Source organism: Marmota flaviventris, chromosome 13, assembly GCF_047511675.1.
Source record: "Marmota flaviventris isolate mMarFla1 chromosome 13, mMarFla1.hap1, whole genome shotgun sequence".
NCBI classification, from domain to species: domain Eukaryota; kingdom Metazoa; phylum Chordata; class Mammalia; order Rodentia; family Sciuridae; genus Marmota; species Marmota flaviventris.
This window is the reverse complement of record NC_092510.1, coordinates 36,501,060-36,525,417: the sequence shown is the minus strand read 5'-3', so window position 1 is coordinate 36,525,417 and position 24,358 is coordinate 36,501,060. Positions and strand designations below refer to the sequence as shown.

The 24,358-nt window shown below is 38.5% G+C and overlaps 1 pseudogene; it reads left to right on the top strand.

Annotated features, from left to right (window-relative positions):
- The first annotated feature begins 10,463 nt into the window (after window positions 1–10,463).
- On the top strand, window positions 10,464–12,605 carry LOC114107368 (oxysterol-binding protein-related protein 9 pseudogene; annotated as a pseudogene).
- Window positions 12,606–24,358: the final 11,753 nt, after the last annotated feature.

Genomic DNA, 24,358 nt, shown 5'->3' with positions numbered 1-24,358 from the left:
TGCTAGTGTGTTAAAGGGAAGTCACTAAATCTCACGTGGCTAAGTGCTGTCCTCTGGGGAGAAGAGGCTGTGAATTAATTCTTCCTTATATTTCTCTGCAAAGCACACCTGCACATTCCTGAAATTGATGGACCCTGACTGTTAAAGGACAACCCAAAACAGTTGGGTCAGGAAATCTCTTTTGATTCTCAGCTTTATTCCCAGCTCTCTCTCTAGGTAACAGCGAGCAGACTCCTCCTTCTGGACCTTGGTTTCTTCATTTGTAAAATAGGGCATTTCGACACTGGACGTTCTTTAAAATGCCTCTGGGCCAATTGTCTAAGATTCTGTGAAAAGGATAATTATCTTAATTATTCCCATTGTGATAAGAGGTGGGAGATCAGAAGCAGAGGGGATCACTGCATTTTATTTATTTATTTGTTTGTTTGTTTTAATATTTATTTTTTTAGGTGTAGAAGGACACAACACAATGCCTTTATTTTTATGTGGTGCTGAGGATCCAACGCGGGTCCGTGCTAGGCGAGGGCTCTACCGCTGAGCCACAATCCCAGCCTCCTTTTATTTTTAATATCATTTTTATTATTATTGTTTATTTGTTGATGGGGATTGAACTCAAGGCCTCATGCATGCTAGGCAGGCACTTTACCACTGAGCTATCTCCCCAGCCTGCATTTTAAAAGTGTCTTTCACCCCCCAGAATTCCTAGTCTTCACCTCTGCTTGATCCTCCTCTACATTTGGTCAGTAAACATTTATTCATAGGCCCTCCAAAGGAAACAAACCCAATCAATAAAATATGGCAGAACTTGAACTTTTAGTAGATTTGTATTTGAAATTGTTATTTTGGATTTATTTTTAAATTAATATACAAGTCTCATATCATCGAATTTACTTTTAAAGCGCACAGTTCTGTCAGGTGAGGTGGCACTTGCCCCACAAGTTCAAGGCCAAACTGTGCAAGTTAGGAAGCCCTTGCCTCAAAATAAAAAAGGGCTAGGGACCTAGTTTAGTGATAGAGTGCCCCTGTGTGTAATCCCCAGATTGGGGGGGGGGGGGTGAACAAATCAGTGATTTTTAGATATATTCATAAATATATTTATGAATACATCTAAAAATGTCACTGTTAATGGTGATGGTTTCTAATAATTTCATTATCCCAGTAAAAACCCCATATCCATTAGAGGTTTTTTTATCCCTATTTCTCCTCCAGCTGCTGACAAGCACTAAATTTGCTCCATGAATTTTTCTATTCTGGGCATTTCATATAAATAGAAACATAAGGACTAGGAAGGTAGCACAGTGGTTGAGTGCTTTCCTAGCAAGCTGGAGGCCCAGGGGTTTAATTCCCAGTACCCCCTTCCCCCTCCCCCAAAAGAAACAATGTGTGGTCTTTTGGTCTGGATCTTTCACTTAATAAGTGCAAGGTTTATCCAAATTGTAATATGTATCTGTACCCTTCTCTCCCCATTATATATTTATTGCTGTATTTCACCTGGGATTACAGGAACATACCACTATGCCCATCTGAAAATCTAGCATTTATCCTTAACTATAAATGAAGGCAGAAGCATTTAGTTTCTGAGTATGGGTTTCTGTATTCAATACAACATTTTGTGTGTGTGTGTGTGTGTGTGTGTTTTTTTTTTTTTTTTTTTTTTTTTTTTTTGGCCTGAGTTCCTTGATTTCTTCCCTCTGATTTTCAGGGAAAAACAAAACAGAGGTACAAGTAAATCTGGTATTGGAGATTTTGTGACAGACATCTTGTTGAGACCATATAACCAGTTTGTTGAATTGTTTGGGCAGTAATTGGCTTGGTTGAGAGTTCTTGGCATGGATTTAAAAATGAAACTTTGGGGATTTTTTTTCTTTCTTTCTCTCTGTTTTCCCCTCACTGGTACTGGGTATTGAACCCTGAGGTACTCTACCACTGAATTGCATTTCCAACCCTTTTTATTTTTTATTTTATTTATTTTATTTTTTTTTTTTTTATTTTTTTTTTTTTATTTTTTTTTTATTATTTTTTTTATTTTTTTTTTATTTTTTATTTTTTATTTTTTTTTATTTTTTTTTATTTTTTTTTTTTTATTATTTTTTTTTATTATTATTTTTTTTTTTATTATTTTATTTTTTTACAAAGAGACAGAGACTTTCTAAATTGCCCAGGCTGACCTTGAACTTGTAATCCTCTTGCCTCAGTCTCCCAAGTTGTTGGGTTTACAGGCCTATAGCCCAACACCAGGCTGACATCTTAGAATAATAAATTGCAATCACTTATTTGGTGACCATTTGGTTTTTAGAAATGGTGGCCTAGAATTCCATTTATATTTACCAGCCATGCTGTAATCTCATGTTTACCAAGCCTTCAGGAAACAGAAATTAATTTTTTCTCAACTTTTATCTACATGAAATGTCTGAAGACTCATCAAATCAGATAGTTTTGGCTATCTCACTCTCAGTAGAACTTTTGAGGAAGAGGGTGGTTTGGCCACTGTTGGAGTAATCTTGGCCTCTTTTTTTTTTTTTTTTTTTGTATAGTCCTATGTTGTCACCTTTGCCAGTAAACAAGATATCAAGTATTTGGTAGGGCTGGGCTAAGTGGTACATACCTGTCATTCCAGCTATTTGGGAGACTGGAGGCAGGAGGATCCCATGTTCAAGGTCAGCCTTGGCAACTTAGCAAGACCTGTCTCAAAATAAAATTTAAAAAGGACTGATTATATAGCTCAGTGGCACACCACTCCTATTTAATTCCAGTCACAAAAGAAAAAAAGTATTCATAAGGGCTTTTTGGAGGTTCCACTGTCACTTTTCAATTTTCCAATCTTGAGATGGTTCATTTACACAAATGTATAGTATTGAAGGAAGGAAGGAGGACTCAGGACATGGAAATACAGTCAATTATGGGGCACCAGGGCACGGTGGTGCAATGCCTATAATCCCAGTGTCTCAGGAGGCTGAAGCAGGAGGATCGCAAATTCACAGCCAGCCTCAGCAACAGCGAGGCACTAAGCAACTCAGTGAAATCCTGTCTCTAAATAAAATACAAAATAGGGCTGGGGATGTGGCTCAGTGGTTGAGTGTCCCTGAGTTCAGTCGCCACTACCCCAGTCCCACCCCCCAAAAAAGAAATACAATCAATCTTTAAAGAACATGGGTTTGAACTTTATAATCCACTTCTACATGGGTTTATTTATTTATCTTTGGAGATTCACAACAATTTGAAAAAATTTGCTTGCTAAAATAACCCTGCATAGCCTAGGAATAGCAAAGAAAAATTTCAGCATGTCATAAATGCATAAGATAAGTAGAGACAGAAGTCTTTTTTATCATTTACTACTCTTTTATCATTTATAAAATTTACAAAAATATGTTACAGAAAGTTAAAATTTATAAAAACTCACACAAACACAGACCATACATGGAGCCATTAGCAGTCCAGAGAACTGTAAACAAATGTAAAGAAGCAGTATTAAATCATAATTGCATGTAATTAACTATAGTATACACACAGTACTACTGCTGTTGCTATTGCAATGAGCACAAACATTGAGAGTGTCCACTGAAAACTCTTTGGGATGCTAATCACCTTGGTGTGAGCAGTTCAACTCTCCAATAAATTGCAAACTGCAGTAAAAAATGATCTCTCAGGTTCTCACGAATTTTTCCTCCATATATAATACATATTACATAAAGTATGTGGTGATTATATTATCAATAACAGTAAGGCAATTCACAGTCAAGTTGTTAGAGAGTCAAAAATTATATGGAGATTTTTGACTATATAGGGGTGGGTGCCCCTAATTCTGGGTTGTTCAAAGGTGAGCTGTACTTCACTTGTCTCCTCTGTGAAATATTCTTCAACATTTTCTCATCTAACATATTAATAGTAGACATGACTGCAAGTGTTTTTGCAGTTAAACAGCATCTGCCCTGGTTCTGAGCCATACCACCACCAGCTCATTTGTGTAATGCAACTTCGTGTAATATACTCAGTCATCTGCTGCAGCAACTGACTCATCTATAAAATGGAAACAAATACCTACTGTGCCTCTTTACATCAAGCTACAATAAGGAATAAACCTCCCAGAGGAAGTTGAAGCAAATGGATCTTGGGCATGCTGCAGGTAGGACTCTGTTGATGAGTGTCCAGTGTAGGCCCAAGAAGGTAGAGGGCAGCAAGGAGGTAAGTCAGGAGGGAGTGAGGAAAACACCTAGGCGGGAGGTCACCAAGTCAAATCATATTTTGGGGACACATAAAATTGGGGTAGGCCCTGGAAATAATTTTCTTCTTTGTATGCTGATTCATTTCACTTTTAAAAAAATGGTTATATACCATATTTATAATTGAGGGTTCTTTTTGTTTTGTTTTGTTTTGGGGCTGGGGGAAGAAGAGTCTATAACACTGATGTATTTTGCAGGGCTATAAAAGAAGGGATTGTGTCTTGAATATTATAAGGAAGTCATAGTGGCAAGGTGTGTGTGTGTGAGAGTGTGTGTGTGTGTGTGTGTGTGAGAGAGAGAGAGAGAGAGAGAGAGAGAGAGAGAGAATAAGGAAATCATGTGCACACATGAAGAAAAGTGAGTCTCCTCAGAAGAAGAGGTAAGCTTTGGGACAGATGGAGCCACCACCGCAGGAAGCCCTCAGAGACTCCAGATTTACTAATGGAAACTATGTTCCCTCACCCTAGCCCAAGGTCTTACTGCCACTAAGGATACTTTTTAAACGTAGATCATTTATTAATATTTCAAAACTTAGATCTGTGAATCACAATGTGGACGACTCACCTATAGTTGATGGTTCTGTGGTTTCCTTTGCCCAAATAGGGCTTTGAGACACCCTTGTTTGGAGAAAACTCAAACAGAAAAAGCAGAAGGGAGTGGCCCACATGTCCTGCTCTGTTTCTTTCTGTATCCCAAAGCTCCTAATTCAGAGTGCATTAGTTGGTTTGCCACTAAGTCACAGCATTACAAAGCTTAGGAAGTGAATGGAAAATAATCCAGTTGCTGACTTCATCAGAAAACAAGTCAAAGAATTATTATCTAAATATAGAAAGAAAAAGTGACCTAATTTATTGCAATCTACAGTATGATAACCCCAAGCTCATAGCTGCTGGAAACAACTGTTTGAAAGGTAGAAACACATAGATTCATTTGCTTTAGTTATTTTAAAAAGTAAGTTAGGATTCAGGTTGCATTTGGCTGGCACCCTCTGTGAATAAATTTTCAGTGTTGCTGTTGGACACAACCTTCATTCAGGAAATTCGTGCTAAGAGTAATCTTTATTCATAATTATAATCATTATATTATTGTGGCTATAAAATATTTATAGAGAATTCAAAAGGTGTGTGACATTCTACTAGGATTCTGAGTAGAGGGATTGGGTTTACAAACTTGTACCTGAAGACTTATTTTATTTAGAATATTTACTTATTTACCAAATATTTATTGAGGGCCTACTCTGCCTAAAGTGTTAGGTTAGGTTTTATAAAGGAAACAAAATGAATAATCCCAAGAAACTACTGGTTCTTTAGGGAAATAATGTGTGTGTGTGTGTGTGTGTGTGTGTATCTGTAATATAGCAGTTTGACTTTAGGGAGATAATATATATGTGTATAAATCACACATCTTTAACACTAACAGAGTTCGGTTTGAAAGAGGTATGAAATGTTGCAATTAAAACAAGAATCTAATTTTAATAATTGCTAACACTTATTGAGAACTTACTTTTTTTGGTACCAGGGATTGAACCTCCCAGGATGTCTAACCACTGAACCACATCCCCAGCCCTTTTTATTATTTGTTTAATTTTGAAACAGGGTTTTGCTAAGTTGCTTAGGGCTTTGCTAAGTCACTGATGCTGGCTTTGAACTCATGATCCTCCTGCTTCAGCCTCCTGATTCACTGAGCACCTTGGCACATGGCGCTATACCAAGAGCATCCCCTGAGCCAATTTCTCCTGTGAGGTACTCATGGATTAGAATCTACAGTTTGTAGTAAAGAAGACCAGAGCTCCAAGTTTCCTCTCTTACTAAGTGGAAAAAAGGATTGGAATCTAGGTTTCTGGAGAGCATAGTCAGGACTCACGAGGAGGATCCAGTTCAGGATAGTGTGTGTATTAGGTAGCTGCTGTTGTTTTGGGTTTTTGTTTTAATTATGTCAGTGATGATAACTTGTACGGAGTAAAAGTTGTCACTAAAGCTTTCCCTTAGCAAAGAAACCTTGACCCAGTTGATCTTTTGGCCTTGACCCTTAACCTAGTAGTTTTCACACAACCCAGCCATTTTTTGAGACTCAGAGCCTTTTCATCAAACAAACTTTTAATGACAGATAAAAACAAAGATTCTCTGAGTGAAGTTGAAGGTGGCTGGGGGAGGGGGCAGTCTTCCCTGGGAGATGGGGTCCTCAAGAGAAGGAAATCAGGCTGCCCCACATTCAACTGAGGATTATTCCAGCTGAAACCTAGTAAGGCACTCTGATGTCAATAAAACCTGTCACTAAATGCAAGTTAACTCCCCCAATCCCCTGCCTTATGGCAAGACTGCATCTGGTTCAGCAGATTTATGGGCCTGGGCCTCAATGGAGTTCTAGAATTAGTCATGTTTAATGCTCCTTGATGTATTTAGTGTAGCTCCTTTAAATCATGAATTGTTTTAGAATGTTAAAAGATGGCATGCATGGGGCTGGGTTGTGGCTCTGTGGTAGGGTGCTTGCCTGGCGTGTGTGAGGCACTGGGTTTGATTCTCAGCACCACATACAAATAAACAAAAATAAAAGCCCATCAACAACTTAAAAAAAAAAATAGATGGCATGCTTAACTGGTGGTCCTCAAAACCTTGTCAGGAAGCCTTGTAGGTAAGGTCAAAGTTGAGCCGGCCAGTCTGGAGAAACCAAGTGAGAGGAACAATGGCTCCCTGCTCCTAGGATCTGGTTAGGTGGCAGCCTTCTCTTGAATGCTGCATTCAAACGAGATCCGGTATGTATAACATAGTACTGAATTTGAACAAAGAAGGGCCAGTCATCTTTTCTCTTCCAGCCACGATTGTAGTCTGACAAAGCACACTGAGAGAAGGGGAAGAGAAAGAGGGGGCAAAAACTCATAGCGAAGGACAATGACTTGAGTTCAGGGAAACCCTATATGAAATTCTGCCTTGACCCTTAGAGCCAAGGCAATTATGTAAAGGATTTGTACAAGGTTTTATTGTCTACTGTCACCCCTATATTTCTCTAGGAAACACACAGAATTTAAAAGAGCTATTATTGTCTAAATAAATAAGTTCACTCAGTTCCTTTCACTTGCTGCCTCAGGTCATTCAAAAGGTCATTCACTTATCTAACACTTGCATGTATTCAATGTTTATTCAAAGTTTGTGTACTTTAGGAGAACTTATTTCTACATGCTGTTTGTCTTTTATGAATCTAAGGGACTTCTGTCTATTTAACTCTCAGTGTGTTGCCCACCTAATTTGCATTATTTTTATTGTGATTCTTATTATTTTGAAAAACTAGAAGTAATACTAATGTCCTACAATAGGGAATGTTCCAGATAACAATAGGGTAGAATGCTATACAGCCAATATAGATGCTAATTTTCTTTTTTTTTAAACTTTGGGCAAGGTCTCACTAAGTTGATGAGACTAGCTTTGAACTTACAATCCTCCCACATTAGCACCAAGCACTGTGGTAAACATTTGACATATAACCCTCACTATGCTAAAGGAGGCTTTTTTTTTTTTTTTGGTGGGGGTGTACTAAGGATTCAGTTCACGGTTACTCAACTACTGAGTAACATCCCCAGCCCTTTTTTGTATTCTATTCAGAGACAGGGTCTCAATGAATTGCTTAGCACCTCACTTTTGCTGAGACTGGCTTGGAACTTGTGATCCTCCTGCTTCAGCCTCCAGAGCTACTAGGATTATAGGCATCGCCACCCGCTCCCAGTAAGGAGGCTCTTTTTTGTCCTCTCATTTCACAGAGATGGAACTTGAAGCACAGAGAGGTTAAGTTATCTGCCCAAGGATGCAAATCTGGTAAGAAAGAAAATCAGAATATGAATTCAGAGCTATCCATAACAGTACACATGCCATCACTAAGCCATGCTGATTTCCTCGGGTCTTAGTTATTGAAATAAATTTTCAACCTATTCATGCTTTGCAAGTTGAAAATTATCATCCCATGTAAGTAGTTTAGAATCTCCCCACAGTCATAGAATAAATAAACTAAACTGGAAGTCAAGATCCTGGAGTCCTTTATGGAAGAGATGATTATGACATTGGTAACTACTCCATTTTCCTTCCTCCTGCTCTCACCCCACTCATCTCCAGCCAACCTGCCCTTATTGTGCTATTTAAAACTAGCAGTCTAGCCCTTCCCATACATCCATCTTCCTTCTCCTCTTCTCCCTATCGCACTTATCACCATCCATATCCTCATTTATTCAGTTAGTTTGCTTATATTTGTCTCCCTAGGTCACAAAGTCAAGCTCCACAAAGAACAGGGATTTGGGGTCTCTTTTGTTCACTGATGGTCCCTACCACTCACATCAGTGTTTGGTACATAATACACACGCAACAAAAAATATTTGTTGAATAATCCCTAAAATAACCACAAGGTGCCTAAAGTATTTTGATATCAGAGTAACTCTATTGAAGAGTGAATTATTGATTTATTATCTAGCCATACCTCCTTAAAATTGATAATGAAGTTATCTAAAGATTTTTATCTGAATCGATGTTTCTGGAGGGAATTGTTTTCTTTTAATGAACATTTTACTTGTGATTCCATGTTTGGTTTTTTTTTAATTCAGAGGGGATATATTAAAAATGTTTAACAACAACAAAAATTCTGGAAATAGAAGATTCTTTTAACTTAGAAGAGAGAGAAATCAGGTAGGCTTGGTGTGTTTTCATTGCCCACATAATGGCCTGTCTCTCTATACAGTGATCTTATAAAACCTGAGCAAATATTTACCTTTGACATCAGAAGAAGTCAGTTAAGCAAATGAAATTTCACAATGAATGAAATGAAAGACTTCCTTCTTTATTTATTCTGGATAGTATATTAATTTTTAGGATGGTTTTATTCACCCAGACATAGAGGTATTGTTTGATAGAAGGTCAGCATTCATTCAGCTTTTGCCCAGCTCTACCTACAACTATTAACTATAACGTTGGTCATTTCAGAGTTACCAATATACTAGTTGACAGTGTAGTCAATGAAGGTCTTGTTGACACTGAATTTCTTCTTCTACCCACTGATCAGATCAACTATATTATAATAGCTAATCATTAATAAGTACCAAAAAAGCATTAATAAACATCTGTTAAGACCTGGGCACCATATCTATATTATCTCAAATATGTCCACTACCTCCACAGGGTAAGTACTATAGTCACAGAGTCCAGTGAAGTTAAGCAATATTCTTATATCACACAGTCAGAGCTGAGACTCAAACCAAGAGTATCTCTCTGATTCCTCAATCGGGGCCAATTTCAAGGTCCACTCTCTGGCCCTAATCATTTGTCAAATCAGTTGCCTTATAAGGTTATACTGAAAGAAATTGTGGCAACCAAAAATTCTGTACTTATACTACAAAATTATCTGTTGTTTATCTGACATTCAAACATATCTAGATGTAATTTTATTTGCTACATCTGGCAATTATATGTGAAGAGACCTTGAAGACTGCTGGGTTCAGTGGTTCTTAGCCAGGAGTGCTTGGTGAAATTGATCAGGATGGAATTTCCAAAATATAATCACAGGCTATTTCTATGCTGCCTGAGGATTCAGAGTCTGCCAGACCTGTGAATTTTTAAGTTTCACTTATTTATTCACAAAATATGTGTAGATTTACTGATTACTTACCTCATGCCAAGCATTTTTTTCTAGGCCTTGGTAGCACAGTAAGAAACAAAACAAAAATTCTACCTCTGGAGATCTTCCCAGGTGATTTCAAAATTTATCCCAGCTAAGAAACAATGGACCAAGCCTCTCATTTTAGTTTAGGGAAATTGAGGTCCAGAATAGTGCTATGCTGGCTAACAATCACTGAGGGACTAATGTCAAGTCTCCAAGTCTGTTTTTTTTTTTAAGTTTCCAACTCTTATCTAACATCTTCATTTATTTTTTTTTAAAAGAAAACTATATGCTGACTCTAAGTCCTCCATGTTCCCCAATACTCCCCTTTTAATAATCATTACTGTAGGCCCCGGGGACGGGCTGAACTTGTGGCTGGGCCTGGATCTGATCGAGGGACTAGAAGAGGGGTGCGCATGCGCAGGAGCAGCCCTCCTCCCTTCCCCCCCAGGAGGCACCGAAGGGCAGGGGGCCTCAAATATCTTTCTTGCTGGCAGCTTGAGGAGTGAGTAGACCCTGAAGGTCTGGGAGAGGGGCTGGTCCCCACCCTGAGTCTCTGGGGTCCCTGCTGCCTGCCCTGGCAAAGACTGGAGGCGCCAATGTCGTTCCCCTGCCTCCTTCTCGCTGCCCTTTGGGGGTTTGGATTCAGGATTTGTTCCTAGTGTCCAAGACTATGACAAGAAACTAACAGAGGCAGATGCTTACCTACAAATCTTGATAGAACAACTAAAGCTTTTTGATAACAAGCTTCAAAACTGTAAAGATGATGAACAGAGAAAGAAAATTGAAACTCTCAAAGAAACAACAAATAGCATGGTAGAATCTATTAAACATGCATTAGGTTGATGCAGATTGCTAAAAGTACTATTAATCCTGTAGATGCAATATATCAACTCAGTCCCTGGTAACCTGTAGTCAGCACAATGCCTTCCCAGACTGTCTTACCTCCAGAAACAGCTCAGTTGTGTAAGTCAAAGCAGCGTCCGTCTTCCTTACCCATTGGATCGGTATTAGCTACCTTGGGACATCATCAGACTCCAACACCAAATAGTACAGGCAGTGGGCATTCACCACCTAGTAGCAGTCTAACTTCTCCAAGTCATGTCAACTTGTCTCCAAATACAGTCCCAGAGTTTTCTTACTCTAGCAGTGAAGATAAATTCTATGATGCTGATGAATTCCATCAGGGTGGCTCATCCCCAAAGCGCTTAATAGATTCTTTTGGTTCTGCCTCAGTCTTGACCCACAGCAGTTTGGGAAATATCCTAAAGTGCCCAGATACCACAGAATCACTGAATTCTTCCATGTCCAATGGTATAAGTGATGCTGACCTTTTTGATTCACATGACAATAGAGACGATGACTGGGAGGCAGGTCAGTGGAGGAGCACAAGAGTGTTATCATGCACCTCTTGTCACAGGTTAGGCTCGGAATGGATCTTACTAAGGTAGTTCTTCCAACATTTATTCTTGAAAGAAGATCTCTTTTAGAAATGTAGGCAGACTTTTTTGCACATCCGGACCTGTTTGTGAGCATTAGTGACCAGAAAGATCCCAGGGATCAAATGGTTCAGGTTGTGAAATGGTACCTCTCGGCCTTTCATGCAGGAAGGAAAGGATCGGTTGCCAAAAAGCCATACAACCCCATTTAGGGTGAGAGCTTTCAGTGTCACTGGACATTGAATGTCTCTTCAAATGACACTGAAGAGAACAAACACAGAGCTAGTTTCAGAAGGACCAGTTCTCTGGGTTTACAAAAACAGTGTAACATTCATGGCTGAGCAGGTTTCCCATCATGCATCCATTTCAGCCTTTTATGCTGACTGTTTTAACAAGAAAATCCAATTCAGTGCTCATATCTGGACTAAATCAAAATTTCTTGGGATGTCCATTGGGGTGCACCACATAGGGCAAGGCTGTGTCTCATGTCTAGGCTATGATGAGCATTACATTCTCACATTCCCCAATGGTTATGGAAGGTCTATCCTCACAGTGCCCTGGATGGAACTAGGAGGAGAATGCAATATTAATTGTTCCAAAACTAGTTATAGTGCAAATATCGTCTTCCACACTAAACCTTTCTATGGAGGCAAGAAACCCAGAATTACTGCTGAGATTTTTTCTCCAAATAACAAGAAGTCTTTTTGCTCAATTGAAGGGGAATGGAATGGGGTAGTGTATGCAAAATATACAACAGGGGAAAATACGGTCTTTGTAGATACCAAGAAGTTGCCTATAATCAAGAAGAAAGTGAGGAAATTGGAAGATCAGAATGAATATGAGTCCCGCTGCCTTTGGAAGGATATCACTTTCAATTTAAAAATCAGAGACATTGATGCAGCAACCGAAGCAAAGCACAGACTTGAAGAAAGACAAAGAGCACAAGCCCAAGAAAGGAAGGAGAAGGAAATTCAGTGGGAGACAAGGTTATTCCATGAAGACGGAGAATGCTGGGTTTATGATGGACCATTACTGAAACGTCTTGGTGCTGTGAAGCATCAGGCTGGGAAACAAAAGTTTACACCTGATGACCAGGGTAAGTCGTCCAAATTAAGCAACAATCTTCCTTTGGGAGAACCTATCACTCCCTTCTTATTGCAGTGGTTCCTATCTCAGGGATACTGGACTTTCTGACACAGATGAACAATTAAATCTGGAAAAGCTTCCCTTTCTCTATGGCAGTTAAGATTTTGACTTCAGTCCTAAGAAAACAAGACGTCTGCTCCTGTTCCAGACCCCATGCTTTGAAAAGTTTCACACTCTGCACTCTTGTTCTGCTGTTAAGACACGACATACAGACTCTTATTTCTTCCTTCATGTAATCTCTTAGGTTCTATATATAGAAATATATACACACAAAAATATACCTGATGGCAGATTTTTCATAAATCTTCCATCTATTGTAAATATTGGTTCCTCAGAGTTGTTTTAGAATATAAGTGCAATGTATTAAAATCAAGTGTTAGGAAATTTCATGGTTTCACTTATGATAACTTTTATTTTGGAAATGCACTATTATTAAATTATATCTAAACCTGGGAAGAAATAATCATTACCGTAAAATCATAATCTGTGGTTTGCAAATTATGGACATAGGAGCTATGTTATTCTAATACTATTTAACTTAAAATGCTGAGATTACAGATGTTGACAGCAGCAATAGTGCATCCTAACCTCAAATGACAGTGGCAGTTGTCATTGTCACTTCCCTCTTACAAGACCATCACAATTTATGCTGTAGGTATGCAGCATTCTTCAAATGTATGGACTTATACATTCTCCCCATAACTCTGTGAATGGTACAGGAAGGATGTTATTCTAACTGTCCCTTTGCCATCGAAGCAACTTGTAAGTGGAAAAAACAGGGCTCAAATCCAGATTTTTCTGTCTCCCAACTTGGAATAAATCTGAGGGTAAATGAAAATTTTGGTTTGTTTCCTTTTTCCCTCTTATAAGCACGAATGAACAACAAACTGTTGGACACAAAGGTGGAAAAAATCTGCTGTCAAAATCTAGTTTCCAGGGCTGGGATTGTGGCTCAGTGGTAGAGCGCTCGCCCAGCATGCACGAAGCACTGAGTTTGATCCTCAGCACCTAATAAATGTAAAATAAAGATATTGTGTCCATCTAAAACTAAAAAATAATTTTAAAAAATATACTTTCTATATCCATGGGTTTCTCATCTGTGGATTCAACCAAGGATTGAAAATAATTACAGATGTACTGAACATGTACAATACATATTCTTCCCATCATTATTCCCTGAATAGTATAGTATGACAATGATTTACAGAGCACTTGCATTGTATTAGCTATCAAGTAATCTACAGATAATTTAAAATACAGGAAAGATGATTCATATAGAAAATGCATGTAGGTTCTATGCACATATTACCTCATTTTATATAAAATTCTTGAACATCCTAAAATTTTGGTATTCTTGGTGGGAAAGGCTATTGGAACCAACTAATCCCTGTGAATGTTAAGGGACAATTATATGTATGACACCTTAATATCTTGCCTGATACAGAGACTTTCCCTCCTGATTCTAACCCCAAAGTAGGCACCATTACACCATTTCTTAGAGAATGAAATACAAATTTCACAAGTTTTTTTATTTTATTTTATTTTTTTGGTCTGTGGTACTGAGGGGTTGAACTTAGGGCCTCATTCACTGAGCTACATCCTCATTCCTTTTCTTTCTTTCTTTTTTTTTTTTTTGAGACAAGATCCCACTAAGTTGCTGAGGCTGGCCTTCAATTTGAGTTCCTCCTGCCTCAGCCTCCTGAGTAATGGTGGGTTATGGGCATTTTCTTCACAAGAATTTTAAAGATAAAACTGGCTATGACCATACTCTTGTGGACAGCAGCCACCTTCTCCAGTGAAACATCTCTGGCAGAGGGTTTGGTCAGCCCTGCTCTAGACTACCTGCCTCAAATGAGGAATGAGCAGATGTGCCTGATCATTCGCCAGGTTCCACCACTGGTTTCTCCAATCCCCACTCCGACCCTCTGGCATGATCAGACTCTTGTTTTCCACAGTTGCTTGTCATTCTCTTTTGCACAATTGTTTATAGTGACCTGTTCATGACCCATAGAATTTGACCTTAGAACCTGGAACAAGTTGGATCCAAGTCACTTAAAAAAAAACTTATTTCAGTCGTAGATCAATACAATACCTTTTTATGTGATGCAGAGCTACAACCCCAGCCCTCCAAGTCACTCTTAAATCCTGGTGTAGACCCCCTACGTTAAATAAATAGGTTTGAGGTATTTGCAAGAGTGGCCTTCTCAGCTGTTTTCCTTGCCTTCAGTTCCCATCCCACCCCCAACCATTGTATATATCCATCAGCTGAATTATCTAAAGGACTACTTTCCCCATGTCATTCTATATAAAAGCAAAAGCCTTCAGTGTCACTGCCTTAGAAACAACAGTACTTATTCTCCTGATAATCCCTGTTCAACCACACGGCTTAGGGAAGGATCAACTGAGAAAAATAACAAGAATGTAGGATGTTACATTCATGTAGTGTTTCAGAGTTTTGAAGCCCTTCACATGTTTCAGTTAATTTCAAGAAAATCCGAGAAGTCAGATTTATGTCACTTTTAGCACCTGTATGTTTTGTTTCAATAAAGCAAGCTGTTCACGTACCTGTCCTACTTTTTCTTGTCAGTTAACTGATACGTAAAATTTCATATTAAATTATGATATTATTAATATAGTGCTTTATTATTGCACTATATTAAAGATCAGTTAATGTTTGTAGGGTGGTGCAGTCATCTAGTTTTTCATCATAAAAAGGCTTAAAAATAAGACTTGTTGTAATCAGATCTTACTTATACTATGTGTCGAAAAGGGCAGCACTAAGATGCTAGAAGCACAAATATTTAGGACTCTTTGAAATCATCCAGGTAAAAATTGTGTATGTAATTAAAGAGTCTTAGAATATGGAAAAGAGCTGGGGTTCCTATTTGCTTTTTAATTTTTATAATGAACAAAATAAGAGTTCAGGAAAAGAGAGTATCTCCGGATGAAAGACCAATGGAACTCCAGTTAGAAGCTAAGGTTTGGTTAATTTTTATTTATTGGAGGTGGCACAATGCACTGGTTGAGAGTGTTATACAAATTACCCTGGAGAAATTACTTAGCCTCTTTAGATCTCAGTTTTCTATTCTGTGAAAATAATAGTACCCATCCTGTAGGGCAGTTGTGATGCTAACATGAGCTAATATTTGCAAAATACTTAGTATAGGATCTGGCACATAATGATTATTTTATAGGAGGTAATGGCAATGAGGATGATGGTGATAACTTAGGGTGAAATTCAGAGTTACATGAAACCAAGGACTTTTCCAGATTTTCTTGAATATCCTGAGTCACCAGTTTACCTCCACAGGGCTGAATCTTCATTTGTAAATGGCCTCTATGGTCATAGAATAATTCTATAATTACAACAGCTCTGGAAATGGACCCTCCTGCTTAATATCTGATTAATAAAGGTTTCAATTCTAGTCCTTAGAATATGATCAATAAATTTTGGAGTCAGTGAGATTTTTTTCCACTGTGAGAGATGGAAAACCCAAGTCAAACTGTCTAAAGACAAAGGGTAACTTCTTGGCTCCTGTAGCTAAAAGGTCACATTCAGTCTGATCAGAACCTTACCTAGTAACCTCCAGACTCGGTTTCTCTCTCTCTTGGCTCTGTCTTCTACACTGTGCTTTATTCTCAGGTTCTATGTGATGTTCCACAGACCTCCAGGCTTCTGACATCCCTACTGCAAACAGGCTCTGCCAAAAGCAACACTCAAATCTCCCTCAACCACTCAGCTAAAGTCTCCATGACCACAAATGGGCATAAGAGATCTTTCTGAGATTATAAAAGTATTCTAAAACCAGACTGTTGTGAGGGTTGCTCCACAAATATATTTGAAATCATCGAATTGTTCACAGATAGTTTGACTTATGAATTTTTGAGTTTATAATGATGTTAAAGTGATACACATTCAGTAGAAACCATACTTTGAATGTGGACCTCTGATCTTTTCTGGGCTAGTGATAGGTGGTATGATATTCTCTGGTGATGCTGGGCAGAGACAGTGAAACATAGCTCCTCCTCTGCCCCAGGATCAGGAGTGGAAACAACCAATACTCTACAGTTTTGTGTTGCTAAGCTGTAATGCCCCGGTCCCTCCTATATACCCTGTGGGGTCCAGAGATATGAGCAGAAAACAGGGAATACATGTTTTCTCAGGTAACCCCTGTGTTTTGCCGGGGAAACTGTACTCTTTAATTTTATTATGGATCAAGGAGGCTTTTAGAGGTGGGACCAGGAACTGCATCATTATCATTCCATTGTTTTCATTAAGGTAATCCTCACATGATCCCCATGATGTATGCACTTCTATAATTCCCATTTTACAGGTGAGAAGACTAAGGTTCACACAGGTACCATAACTATTCTGCAGTAACATTCAGCCTCATGCTCTCACTCCTAGCTCCCAGTCTCACCTGTGTTCTGTCCTCCTGCACATTAGGATCATCTGGGGAGCTCTTGGAGCATTCTAAAGTCAGATTCAAATCCAAACCCATTATATCCAAATCTCTGTGGGGGTGGGGGTAGGTGAGGAAGCATTGGTTTTTGTTTTGCTCTTTTTAGTGGCCCAGGTGATTCACATGTTTTGAACATGCTGCACTATTTGAAGAGCCACTGACACAAATTGACACATCAAATGGGTGTTTTGTTTGAGAGGGGAAGCTTACATTCACTGACAGGCCAGCAGATAACTCTGGACAGTTGCATACATATGTTTTTACACATCCATAGGAACAGTACAATAGCCAGGCATGGCGGTGCACGCCTGTAATCCCAGTGTTCAGGAGGTTGAGACAGGAGGATCTGGAGTTCAAAGCCAGCCTCAGCAAAAGTGAGGTGTTAAGGGCTGAGATTGTGGCTCAGAGGTAGAGCGCTCGCCTAGCATGCATGGGGCACTGGGTTCGATTCTCAGCACCGCATAAATATAAAATAAAGACATTGTGTCCACTTATAACTAAAAAATAAATATTAAAAAAAAGTGAGGCGTTAAAATTCAGTGAGACCCTGTCTCTAAATAAAATACAAAGTAGGGCTGGGGATGTGGCTCAGTGTTTGAGTGCCCTTGAGTTCAATCCTGAGTATCACTCCCACCCCCACAAAAAAAAAGTACAATAACATGAAGCTGTATTCTGTAATGGTTAATGACTGTGATGGCTGAAGTCAGTTTCTGCAGACAGAGGACTTGGGCTTGAATCGGCACCCCTCTGCCAACTGTATGACTCTGAGTATGTTATTTAACCCTCTGAGACTCAGTTTGTTCATCTCTAAAGAAGGGATAATAATGGACCCCAGTTTAGAGACTGTTTAAGGAGGCAAGTGTGGGCCTGCCTAGCTGGTTCAGCACTGATTCAGGCTGGTGTAGGCAATTAGTGGCAGTAAGCTATTGATGGCAATCAGTATACCATCAAAGTCAACCACATGTACTTTGAAGGACATATTCAAAATCATTTCTGATCCCTAAGTGTTCAGAATTACCCTCTTCACTTGAACATTGAATTCATTTGCCTTGATGGTTTAGCATCAAGGTTAACTGTCCTAGAGGAAGCCCACTTAACATGCTGATAAGTTTCCAAACAGGCAGAGAGTGAGGTGTGGACCAGGCAGGCATATGCAGGGGGAGCTCCAAGGGCTCTGACAGAAGGTGTAGCCCGTCTAGGGGAACTGGGGCCCTAAAAAAACTTTTAGTTCCTAATTAAGGGAGCATTCCATAGGCTGAGGAGGAGGCTCAGAACAGAATAGGTGACTGGAATCCAGTTTTAGGGTAAAGGGAAGAAATTGGGGGGTTCACAGGGAGCCAAGTCTGAGCCCCTCCTCCACCTTGGGGTTTTTGTATTATTATCATCTAAGAAAGCTACTCTCCACGGACTTGAACTTGAACATTCATCCTTTCAAGCCTTCCTCCTTCTACAATTCCTTCCAGAGCCATCTGGACAAAGCTTATTAATGCTTCCCCTGGCCTTCAGGACTACTGCCTGTCATTGTTAGGTGCTTTCCTGTGAGCATAGGAAGAGAAATTTAGGGATACAGAGAGAACACTTAGCCCCTCAAAGAAAAATAATCATCAAACTATAGAACAAACAACTCATAAACAACTTGTGAGCCAGCCAAAGGGGCCTAAAGGACCAAAAAGAGCCTACGCCCATGAATTACTTGGTAACTTTTCAGTTCCCTATAAGTTTTCTGGAATGCAGCAAAAGATAAAGAAGACCTTAATAGAAAGAGACCATTAACTTTGAAGGCTTGTGTCTGATGCTCTGACCCAATCACCCAATCATCAATTGCCAACAAAGTTGATGTGGACTGAAACCTACATACCAGACCAGACCCCAATGGGAAAATACAATTTTGTGTGGTATTTTCAATCCCTAGTGAAATGCAGTCCCTTTTGATCATACATAGTCCACCTAATTGTGTACCCTAAAAAAACTTTACTTCAAGCCGGGTGGGCATCTCACTCTTGAGATTGCCTGCATTCCGCTCTAAGAGTGTATATCTTCATCTTTCACTTGCTAACAAAACTCTTCCTCTCTTTGTTAAAACCTGACTCAACCTTAAATTCTTTTCTGCTGCCTGGTCTAGAATGTTTGGAGTCTTTTTTTTACCTCTGCAGAGACCTCCTTGGACCCTTATATGGTGATAAATCTTATTTAATTTCTTTTTTTCATCTTGCAGTGCTAGGGATTGAAACCAAGGCCTTATGCATACTAAGCAAATACCCCACCACTGAGCTACATCCCCAGACCTCAAAGTATTCTTTAATTCCTAGAGATGATATTTCATACTTCTGTTGAACTCTGCTTCCTCCTACCACAGAGGTTAAGGCAAGTGTTTGATCAATAGATAAAGGTGTATAATTTTTTTAATGTCCAACATTACAGAACTCAGAAGTCAAAAAGGCTGAAAGGTGCTGGAGATGTAGCTTAGTGGCAGAGCACTTGCCTCGCATGTGTGAGGCACTGGGTTTGATCTTTAGCACTGAATAAAAACAAACAAATAAAATAAAGACATTCTGTCTATCTACAACTAAAAAAAAAGTCCTCTTGATAAACAGGCCAGATCCTTTTTTTATATTTATTTTTTAGTTGTAGTTGGATGCAATACCTTTATTTTATTTATTTTTATGTGGTGCTAAGGATTGAACCTGCCACAACCCCAGCCCCAGGCCAGATCTTTCCAGAGGTGTTTTCTTTGGCCAGCCCAATGCTTTATATATATATAAATTTTGAATGCCTTTAGGAGTTGATGGAGGGGTACCTGTCCACTACTCTGCAGTTCAGCTCGAGGCCTTATGGTTTCACACTCTTAATTTACCTGCCCAACTCCTGAGAGTATCTGAGTAAGTGAGTCTTAATTTGAGTTCAGCTCTCCCAGTTCCTGGGTCTTCCACCACAACATCTCTGTGCTTGATGAGGCAGAGAGCTCATGAGGAAGTCTGTCTCCTTGGTGGAAAACTAAAATAGCTCCTCCTGGATGAAAAATCACAATTTAGAGTCACCTGCTACATACTAACTACTTTACATCCTTCTGATAGCTTCCTTTTTACTACTGAATACTCTTCTTTTGCATAAGCATTCCAGCATGAGGTTGATAGAAGCTTTTATTTTTTAATTTGTTGATTTATTTACTGGTACTCGGGATTGAATCTAGGGACACTTTGTCACTGAGATACATCTCCAGTCCTTATTATTTTTTTTTATTCTGAGAAAAGGTCTCGCTAAATTACTGATTACCCTTGAATTTGCAATCCTCTAGTATCAGCCTCCCAAATTGCTGGGATTAGAGGCATGCGTTACGTTACCGGACCTAGCAATAGAAGACTTTTAGATACCTTCTTGGAAGCATGCATGTAACTTGGAACAGCATTTGACTCCGGTCTTCTGAAAACATCCTTCTTGGCAAACATTCTCCTTCACTCTCACACAGTGAGAGCTGCACATATCCATTCAAACCTTTACACTGAAGTGTGAGATTTCTCAGACATCTTGGAAAAATCTTGCATCTGTTCAGCTCATCAGATTGTGGGTGACTTGAGCCATTCAGATGCACCAGCACTCCAGAAGGCTGCAATTGGGTATATGATAAATCTAAGTAGATCTTATCTCATATTGCACCATTAGGCTTAGACATTTTCACAGCTTTATGCTGCACAAAATTTAGCTCATGCCTGAATGCACAAGAATGCAACTCCAGCAATTATTTACCAGACGGAACGTGTTTCTTGTGTTTCTTTCTGTCTTAAGGGAACTCTGTCAAATTCTGGTTCTAGTATTGACGGAGTGGATTGCAAACCTGTTATAACCTGATGAGGGAAAAAAAGCCCATACCTTTTTGTTTTCAGGAAAAATAATCTCTATATGAAGGATAATCTGGAGAACCAGGTACATAATAAATCACTGTTAGCACCAATTATACTCACTGGAGGCCCAGTTATTTTCTTGCAAGTAGAGACAGGAAAATACAGTACTGGCCCCAGCCAGGGGTCAGGAAGACTTCAGATCACGAGTCTGAGAAGAAAGAAGCTGCTCTCATGGAGGAAATAGAAGGCATTTGAATTTTTCTCTTATCCTTTAGCTATAGTTTTTTTTTAAATCTGTTATTTATTTATTTATTTATATTATAACTATTTTGTATATTTTTAAAAAGTATGGTCTTTGGTAGTAGCCAGGAGCAGTGGTGCACGACTAATACCAGTGATTTGGAAGGCTGAGGTAGGAGGATCACAAGTTCCAGGCCAGGGCCCAAGAGTTTAATGAGATCCTGACTTTATTTTTAAATATTTGTTTATTTATTTATTTATTTATTTTTACGTAGTGCTGAGGATCAAACCCAGGACCTCGCACATGCTAGGTGAGTGCTCTACCACTGAGCCACAGTCCCAGCCCCTGTCTTTTTTTTGGTCCCGGGGATTGAACTCAGGCGTACTCAACCACTGAACCACATCCCCAGACTTATTTTGTATTTATATAGAGACAGGGTCTCACTGAGTTGCTTAGTGCCTCGCAGTTGATGAAGCTGGCTTTGAACTTGCGATTCTCCTGTCTCAACCTCCCAAGCTTCTGGGATTACAGGCATATGCCATAGTGCTTGGCTGAGATCCTGTCTTTAAAAGAAAAAAAGGAAGGAGAAAGGAAAAAAAATCCCAAGTATGGTCCTTGCAATGTGTTCTAATCCATTGATCTTAATCAAGACACAGTTTTTTACCAGGCTTTTCAGTGCACACCTGTAATCCTAGGGACTGGGGAGGCTGAGGCAGGATTAGCTATATATGCTATATATTAGCTATATATGTTATAAGTTTAGCTGTATATGCTAAACACAAACAAGTTCGAGGCCATCCTTAGCAACTTAAGGAGGCCCTAAGCAACTTAGGGAGACCCTGTATCAAAATTAAGAAAAGAAAAAGGTCTAGGGATATGGCTTAGTGCTTAAATACTCACCTTTGGGTTCAATCCCCAGTTTAAAAAAAGATACAGGTTTTCAAATCAATGCCATTTAGCAGGTGAATCATCTTCAGTGAACCATTTAACTCTCTTACCCTCACCTTCCCCACTTGGAAAATGTGGCTAATGAAAATTATCTAATATGGATAAGCACCTGGTATCCAGGTAAACAATAAACATGAATTTCCTTCTCATGTAAGGAAAAAAAAAATCCAAAGAAGTTGCTACACAATTTTAAATAGCATAACTTTAAATTGCAAAATCATCAAGGAAAGAAAATTTCAGACCAATATCTCCAATGAACATAGATGCAAAAATTCTCAATAAAATTCTGACAAATCTCATAAAAAAAAGACAGTGCACCATGATCAAGTGTAGTTCATTCCAGAGATGCAAGTTTGGTTCAACATATGGAAATCAATAAATGTAGTTCATCACATCAATAGATTAAATATAAGAATCATATGATCATCTCAATAGATGCAGCAAAAGCATTTGACAAATATAATACCTCTTCATGTTCAAAATACTATAAAAACTAGGGATAATAAGAACATACCTCAACATTGTAAAAACTATATATGCTAAATCTAAGGCCAGCATCATTCTAAATGGAGAAAAATTGAAAGCATTTCCTCTAAAAACTGGAACAAGACAAGGATGCCCTCTTTTTGACACTTCTATTCAATATTGTCCTTGAAACTAGCCAGAGCAATTAGGCAAAAGAAAGAATTAAAGGGATATAATTAGGAAAAGAAAAATTCAAACTATAACTATTTGCAGATGACATGATTCTATATTTAGAAGATCCAAAAAATTCCACCAGAAAACTTCTCAAACTAATAATAAATGAATACAGCAAAGTAGCAGGATATAAAGTTAACACCCATAAATCAAATGTATTCATTTATATCAGTAATGAACCTACTGAAAGAGAAATTAGGAAAACTGCCCATTCACAATACCCTCAACAAAACAAAATCTTGGAAATCAATCTAACAAAAGAGAAGAAAAATCTCTACAATGAAAACTACAGAACACTAAAGAAAGAAATTGAAGAAGACCTTAGAAGATGGAAAGGCCCCCCATGCTCCTGGATAGGCAGAATTAATATTGTCAAAATGGCCATATTACCAAAAGCGTTATACAGATTGAATGCAACTCCTATTAAAATCCCAATGACATTTTTCATAGAACTAAAAAAAGCAATCATAAAATTCATTTGGAAAAAAGAGACCCAGAATAGCCAAAGCAATTCTTAGCAAGAAGAATGAAACAGGAGGCATCACAATACCAGGACTTAAACAATACTACAGAGCCACAGTAAACAAAATTGGCATCGTATTGGCACCAAAACAGACATATATCTAGATGCTACAAGATAGAAGACACAAAGACAAACCCACATAAATACAGTTATCTCATACTAGACAACTGTGCCAAAAATATTCACTGGAGAAAAGATAGCCTTTTCAACAAATGGTGCTGGAAAAATTGGAAATCCACATATAACAAAATGAAATTAAACCCCTATCTCTCACCCTGCAAACAACTCACCTCAAAGTGGATCAAAGTAGCACTAGAACAGAGACCCTGTGCCTAATCGAAGAAAAAGTAGGTCCACCATGTTGGCTTAGGAACTGACTTCCTTAACAAGCACAAGAACTAAAATCAAGAACCAATAAATGGGCCAGGCGCAATGGCACATGCCTGTAATCTCAGTGGCTCAGGAGGCTGATGCAGGAAGATCAAAGTTCAAAGACAGCCTCAGGGAAAAAAAAAAAGAAAGAAAGAAAATAAAAGAAATAAACAAAAAAAGAAAAGTGAGGCTCTAAAGCAACTCACTGTCTCTAAATAAAATACAAAATAGGGCTGGGGATATGGCTTAGTGGTCTAATGCCCCTGAATTCAATCCCTGGTACCAAAAAAAAAAAAAAAAAAAAAAAGAAAAGAAAAAAGAAAAAGAAAAAGAAAGAATGAAAGAAAAATTCTGATGTGAAAAAAACACAAACGTGTTTGGTTTCTGTTAATATCATAAGCTATCTCAGTAGTTTTCCATTAAATCTCCCTTTTCCTTAAGCTACTTACTCATTTTATATTATCTGCTATTGCAAGAATTTTGATTAACAGCTTATGAATCTATTAACATTGGTAATTAAGAAGACCGCGTAAGAGCATGGAAAAGCGATTTTACAAATAACAAGACATAAAATTATGTGAATGATATGTGTCGTAGCTATTTAAAATAATTATGCACTTGCCAAATAAGTAGAAAAGAAATACCTTCAAAATGTAATGAATGTTTACCATGAGAGAGAGTTATGGTGATTCTTTGTCTTTTTTCATATAATTGAGTAAGACATTTATCAAACTACATTCAGTTGTGCAAAGTCCATGTGGCTCATTCATTTTCTACACCTGACAAAATCTTTTTCATTAACTCTAGATCTGTCATTAATTATATCTGTCTTCTTGG